Source organism: Carassius auratus, unplaced genomic scaffold (assembly GCF_003368295.1).
Source record: "Carassius auratus strain Wakin unplaced genomic scaffold, ASM336829v1 scaf_tig00011673, whole genome shotgun sequence".
Taxonomy (NCBI): Eukaryota; Metazoa; Chordata; class Actinopteri; order Cypriniformes; family Cyprinidae; genus Carassius; species Carassius auratus.
Window position 1 is genome coordinate 20233 of NW_020524231.1, and position 6744 is coordinate 26976.

Here is a 6744-nt window from a genome sequence, read left to right on the forward strand (position 1 = left end):
GGCAACACTCCATTCCATTGTCCGCAATGGACTCATCACAAAGTAAATACTCTGGGAGATATTTATGATGATAGTGGTTTACAATCCTTCCAGAATCTCAAAACTCAATATAATCTGCCAGGCACTTCCTTTTTTATGTATTTGCGCATTAGGTCGGCCCTGCGGGCATATGGGGTGCCCTGGAACTCTCAATTGCCTATTCACCCTTTGCGCAAACTAATCCTTCCCTCTGAGGAATCTCCTTCCTCTGCTTCAGTCATCTATCTTTTTCTTCTTGAGCATTCTTACAAACCTCTATCTATTACAACTGTTTGGGCTAAGGATCTTAATGAGGATGTGCAGGTTTTATTCTCAGATCAGATATGGGGAATGTTTAAACTGTCTTCTAAAAACCCAAACCACCAAATTATTCATTGGAAATTGCTGCATAGGGTTTACTTTACTAGTGTGTTCTCTGTCCGCAAGGACTTTTAGGCACATTTTTGCATTTTTTTGGGGAGTGCCCCTCTCTCTCTCCTTTTTGGATTCAGCTCTCACAGGACCTTTCTTATTTGTTGGGTACTGAGATATGTTTGTCTCCACGTCATTTTTTCATGAATAACTTTTGGGATCTCACCTTGTCTGTCCAACAAAGATGTTTACTGTTAGCTGCTCTCACTGCAGCAAAAAAGTTGCTAGTCAATCGTTGGAATCCTCTTCACACAATGGACAGAAGAACCTGGGCTGTTTATTTGTTAGATATTATCTCAATGGAACTCTCAACTTCTCGTATACATGGATCTAATGTGAAAACTGTTAATTTATGGCATTCATCTTTTAATGTCGTTTCATCTTTTCTAAAATCTTTGTAAGTATTATTTTATTATATTTTAATTAATATTACTTAATTTATTTATATTATAGTTTATTTTACTTTATGTATTTATTTATTATTTTTCTTCTCTACTCTTTAGTCTACCAGGGGGTGGGATGGGTTGGGATGGGTTCTACATTTGCTCAGTTGCTTTTTGGTTTCTTCTGTTGTAAACAAAAGAAAATTCAATAAACAGTTGTTAACAAAAAAAGATAAAAACAATTCTAAAGAAATGGCAACTTTATAAAATCTTTGCCTTAGAATGTGCGCTCTCTTTGAGAAATATGAAATTATCACACATATAACATAGATTTCTATCTTGCAGGTTCACCATTATATGCATGCATTTAGCAGACACTTTTATCCAAAGCGACTTACAGTGAATTCAGGCTAACAGTTTTTACCTAACATGTTTTACAGGGTAATCAAACCCAGAACCTTGCGCTGATAACGCACTGCTCTACCACTTGAGCCACAGGAACACTGTATACATTATATATATATTATATAGGAACACCATTACATAAAATATACTCACCTTAAGGATTATTAGGAACACCATACTAATACTGTGTTTGACCCCCTTTCGCCTTCAGAACTGCTATTATTCTTCGTGGCATTGATTCAATAAGGTGCTGAAAGCATTCTTTAGAAATGTTGGCCCATATTGATAGGATAGCATCTTGCAGTTGATGGAGATATGTGGGATGCACATCCAGGGTCCAATGCAGATCCAAAGATGCTCTATTCTGTTGAGATCTGGTGACTGTGGGGGCCATTTTAGTACAGTGAACTCATTTTCATGTTCAAGAAACCAATTTGAAATTATTCAAGCTTTGTGACATGGTGCCTTATCCTGCTGGAAGTAGCCATCAGAGGATGGGGACATGGTGGTCATAAAGGGATGGACATGGTCAGAAACAATGCTCAGGTAGACCGTGGCATTTAAACGATGCCCAATTGGCACTAAGGGTCTAAAGTGTGCCAAGAAAACATCCCCCACACCATTACACCACCACCACCACCTGCCTGCACAGTGGTAACAAGACATGATGGATCCATGTTCTCATTCTGTTTACGACAAATTCTGACTCTACCATCTGAATGTCTCAACAGAAATCATCAGAGACTCATCAGACCAGGCAACATTTTTCCAGTCTTCAACGGTCCAATTTTGGTGAGCTCATGCAAATTGTAGCCTCTTTTTCCTATTTGTAGTGGAGATGAGTGGTACCCGGTGGGGTCTTCTGCTGTTGTAGCCCATCCAGCTCAAGGTTGTGTGTGTTGTGGCTTCACAAATGCTTTGCTGCATACCTCGGTTGTAACGAGTGGTTATATCAGTCAAAGTTGCTCTTCTATCAGCTTGATTCAGTCCGCCCATTCTCCTCTGACCTCTAGCATCAACAAGGCATTTTCACCCACAGGACTGTCACATACTGGATGTTTTTCCCTTTTCACACCATTCTTTGTAAACTCTAGAAATGGTTGTGCGTGAAAATCACAGTAACTGAGCAGACTGTGAAATACTCAGCCGTCTGGCACCAACAACCATGCCACGCTCAAAATTGCTTAAATCACCTTTCTTTCCCATTCCGACATTAAGTTTGGAGTTCAGGAGATTGTCTTGACCTAATTGCATTGAATGAACTGCCATGTGATTGGTAAATTAGATAATTGCATTAATGAGAAATTGCACAGGTGTTCCTAATAATCCTTTTGGTGAGTGTATAACACAATTAATTGGTTTAATAGTAAAAGCCTGCATATGTAATTTTAATCAAAAAATGTCATGAATTACTTTTGTGTTGCAGGATAATTACAAGGAATCCGACTTGGGTTGAATCAACTTACATTTCGACAGAGAGCAGTGGGGCAGAAGATACATTCTTCAGATGTAATTTGCCACAGGAGCCATGTTTCTTTTTTATTAACTAAAAAGAATGGCAAGACCTGAGGAAGCATCAAAAAGGAAAATGCTTTCAAGGATTACAGTGAACAAACGTGATTGCCAGAGGAATTAGATCAATTCACCCATACTGCAGTTTTGAGAATTGCCCCATTAATGAATTAATGCTTCTGTGGAAGTCAAAGATGAGGTCACCCTGAAGGCAGCCGTGATATTCAGAGGAGGAGATATGTGCCTCAGTACCACTGAGCCAAAAAGGAGGCCAGTGCGTGCAGATTCATGCATATCCCTTGGAGAAACTCTGGAAACCAAACTACCCAGAAGTATCTATTTGGATTCCATGCAAAAACTCGCTGAGATGGTGATGCAGTCTGGGTGCAGAGATAAAGCTCCAACAAAAGAGGTTCTGAAAACCATTGCACGGAGCCAAATACAACTAAAAAGGCCTCATTCAAATGAACTTCTAAGTCTCCAAAAGCTAATTGATGAAAAGTAGGGATCAGAAAATGAAGTTCTGCAGAGGGTCATGATGCACCCAAAAGGCATCATGCTGTGGTCAAAGAAAACACTATCAGTGTTTTCCCAAAGGAATCTGACAGAAACTGGAAGTATACTCCAAAAAGAAAGCTCTACAAGTCCACCAAGGCTCCCTTGTACTTCAAAATTTTATTTCTTTTGTATTCTGCAAACTGGGTCTGGACGATCTTCTGCAGAAGTACTTTGAAGTAATCACTGGCCAATACCAGGCAGAAAAGTTTGATCTTCCAATCCTTCATAGGTGCCTAAGCCACATCATGAAAAATGCAAAGGATCTGTGCAAAAAACAGTAGGTATATATATTTTTTAAGGAAGAGTAGTTTATAATGCATCCTGTTTTTTTATCTTTCTTTTTTCTTGCTATCATTTTAATATGCAAAAACATAACAAGAATGGAATGCACACATTGGGCTTCTTGCATGTTTATCAGCTCTGAAGCAGATGGATGAGGTGCTTTCCAGTGCCACAGTCATGTTTTGTAGTCCCTGCAGTGGAGACATTGTGGCAATGCATTACAACAACCTACTAGTGCTTATGCAACAAGTGGGTACACTGGACGTTGATGAACAAAACATTACTGCTGAAGACTACAAGGTAATTAACACAGCATGGTCTTGTGTTGTAATCTCTGACTTGACCTGCTGTGGACCTTTTGCATTGCATTCGCAACCATGCGTGTTTTACATCATGTATCTGAAGACAAGTCATGGCAGTTAAATACTTTTAAATTTACTTTTATTCAGGACGAGCACTACCTTTTGCTTAATGGCTATAGAGAGTAGCTGACCCACAATATGTATACACACACACACACACACACACACACACATATATTTATATTGTCATCTTATCTTACTATCACATAATACTTTAGGGGATATTGGTTATCATGGTACAGGTTCAGCATACCAGCATTTCAGCAAGATTCATAAAGAAGTCAGTCAGGGAAATATTTTTTGTGTTTGTACCTTTTACAAAACATTACCAATTTAATGACTCTTAGTTATAAACACAAGATGTTGCAATATATTTCATACAAAAAGTGATGCATGTGCATATACTACATCTCTTCCACTCCTTTCGAGTGGAAATGGAACAGTGGAAAAAGAAAAGTCAGTGGCGTAAAGGAGTATACGTTTCTCCACTAGTGTGAGACAAAGATGTGAGAAGCAAAGTCATTTTAATCAGAGGGTAATAATAATAATAATAAAAATAAAACTATTAAAAATCTAGAGGAATTTGATTTGAGTATGTAGAATTATTTATTTACAATCAATTATTATGTGTTTGCTAAAAATCATATAAATCAAATGTGTGTGTGTGTGTGTTTGTAAGGAGAAGTCTTTAAAGACACCCCCAAAAGTACATGAAGAAAAACAAGAAGAACAAGAAGTTTTTTTTTCTTCTAAATATCTTTAATATCTGAACTTAATTGGTTAGATGCCAAGTGAATGGTATAATTATGATAGCAGTATAGCTTTTCAAGACATTGTCAGCAAGTTGCACAAATATTATAATACATAGATACACTTTAAGTATGCATTTGCATTTAACATGAACGTGTCTTCTGATCTTAAAATTTTCACAAATCTTGGTTCAAATTGTATGTTGTCCTGTGTACAATTGGTGACAGGTAGAGAGGTTTTTTCAGATTTAAATTTAGGGGACATACAAAGCGGAGTAGTAATTTGTTTCTTCTGTATTTGCAGAAAGCTCTTGTGAAGAATATCTGAAGAAGACGGGGGCCAATCTGGAACAAGTCATGCCCATTAGAAATAACTGCTCCTAGAAGACTATCCGGGCCAACAAAAATAAACACGCTGCAACAAATCCTTCACCAGGATTACTGGTTGACCAGTGATACTATTGACCTGGCCAGCTACTTCATGACAAGGGACAATATGGACATCAATGGGTTTCTGTCAGTTCTGCCCTTTAGTGCTATTGCACATGGAGGGATTGTGGGAACTCCACAAAAAAGTTTGTGCAGATATTGAACATTCAGCAAAACCACTGAATCACAGTAAGCAATTTATTTTGTGATGAAAATCAGCTCTCTGTGTATGACAGTAAAAGTGCCCCTCTAGACCCAAGAACCCTACAGACACTGTCCTGGCTGGTAAGGCCAAAGTCAGAACATTTTGATGTTCTGCAAACAGCTGTGCAGCAGAGATCAAATATAAACAACTGTGGCATATTTTCAATAGCATTTACATATGCTCTGTGCAAGGGTCATCCACCAGAGTTATGCATATTTAATGAAAGCAGACTAAGGGCCCAATTGTATTCTTCATTAACCAAAAACAGCATCTCATTTGGCATGAAGACTCGAGAGAGAGTAAAGCGGAGGCAAATGTGACCACAACTGCAATACCAGTTTACTGTCTTTGCAGAACCGCTCATTACAATGAGCTCATGGTCCAGTGCTCCAAATCCCAAGAGTGGTATCATCCTACATGTGTAAATATAACCAGAACGGTAATTGGAAATGATCAAACTGATGTAGTGGACACTACATGAGAAGGCATGTTTTAAAGCAAATTTTAAGAAACACTGGTGGAAAACTAAAAGAGTGAAGTGGAAGAAAGCTTTTTTATTATTATTTTTTTATTATCATTTAGTTTAAATTTAAGTCACTGTCACTGCTGTATATATGTACAGGAATTAATTTAATTTATTTGTTTTTTTACTACCTAAATAAAATTAAAGGAGTGTAATCCAGGTCCTTATTTATTTATGTTGTAACAAAAAGGAAATCAAGATATATTTTTTTTCGTACAACATTATTGTATAAATGTAATTATGCAAATTATTTTATATTTCTTCAGTAAATACGCTGTAAGACTGCACTTTTTGGGGTGAATTGGCCTTTCCTTTTCTCCAAAACTATACAGTAAAATGACTTAAAAATAAATACAGCAATAGTCAGGGTCACTCTGAACAAGAATTAAAATGAAATAATGAGCAAACCTGTGAAGGAATACTTTTTTTATGAGTGTTTTAACATGGGACATGGTGTAGGTGCTAGAATGCACTTTGTTGATTGGGATGAATTGGCCTTTATTTTTCTCCAAACCCCTACAGTTAAAATGACTTTAACATAAATACAGTAATAGTAAGTAAATACACTTGTATGAGTGTTTAAAAATGGGACATCTTACTTATTTGAGATGCGCAGCATGGACCGTTTATCAGCTTGGATCAGTGACGCAGAAACAAACCTCTCTGAGCTCACAAAAGGTTTACTCAGGAATAGGGATGTAACGGTATGAAAATTTCTTATCACGTTTATCAGTATTATCACGGTATTGTTATAATGTGCTGGTGATGTTAAAAAGGTACATACACATAAATCATTTAACCAAGTTTTATATTTAAAAATCAACAAATGAAATGTCTTTTTGTTTGCCTAATCACTAAAACAATAACATTACCAATGATGTCCGGA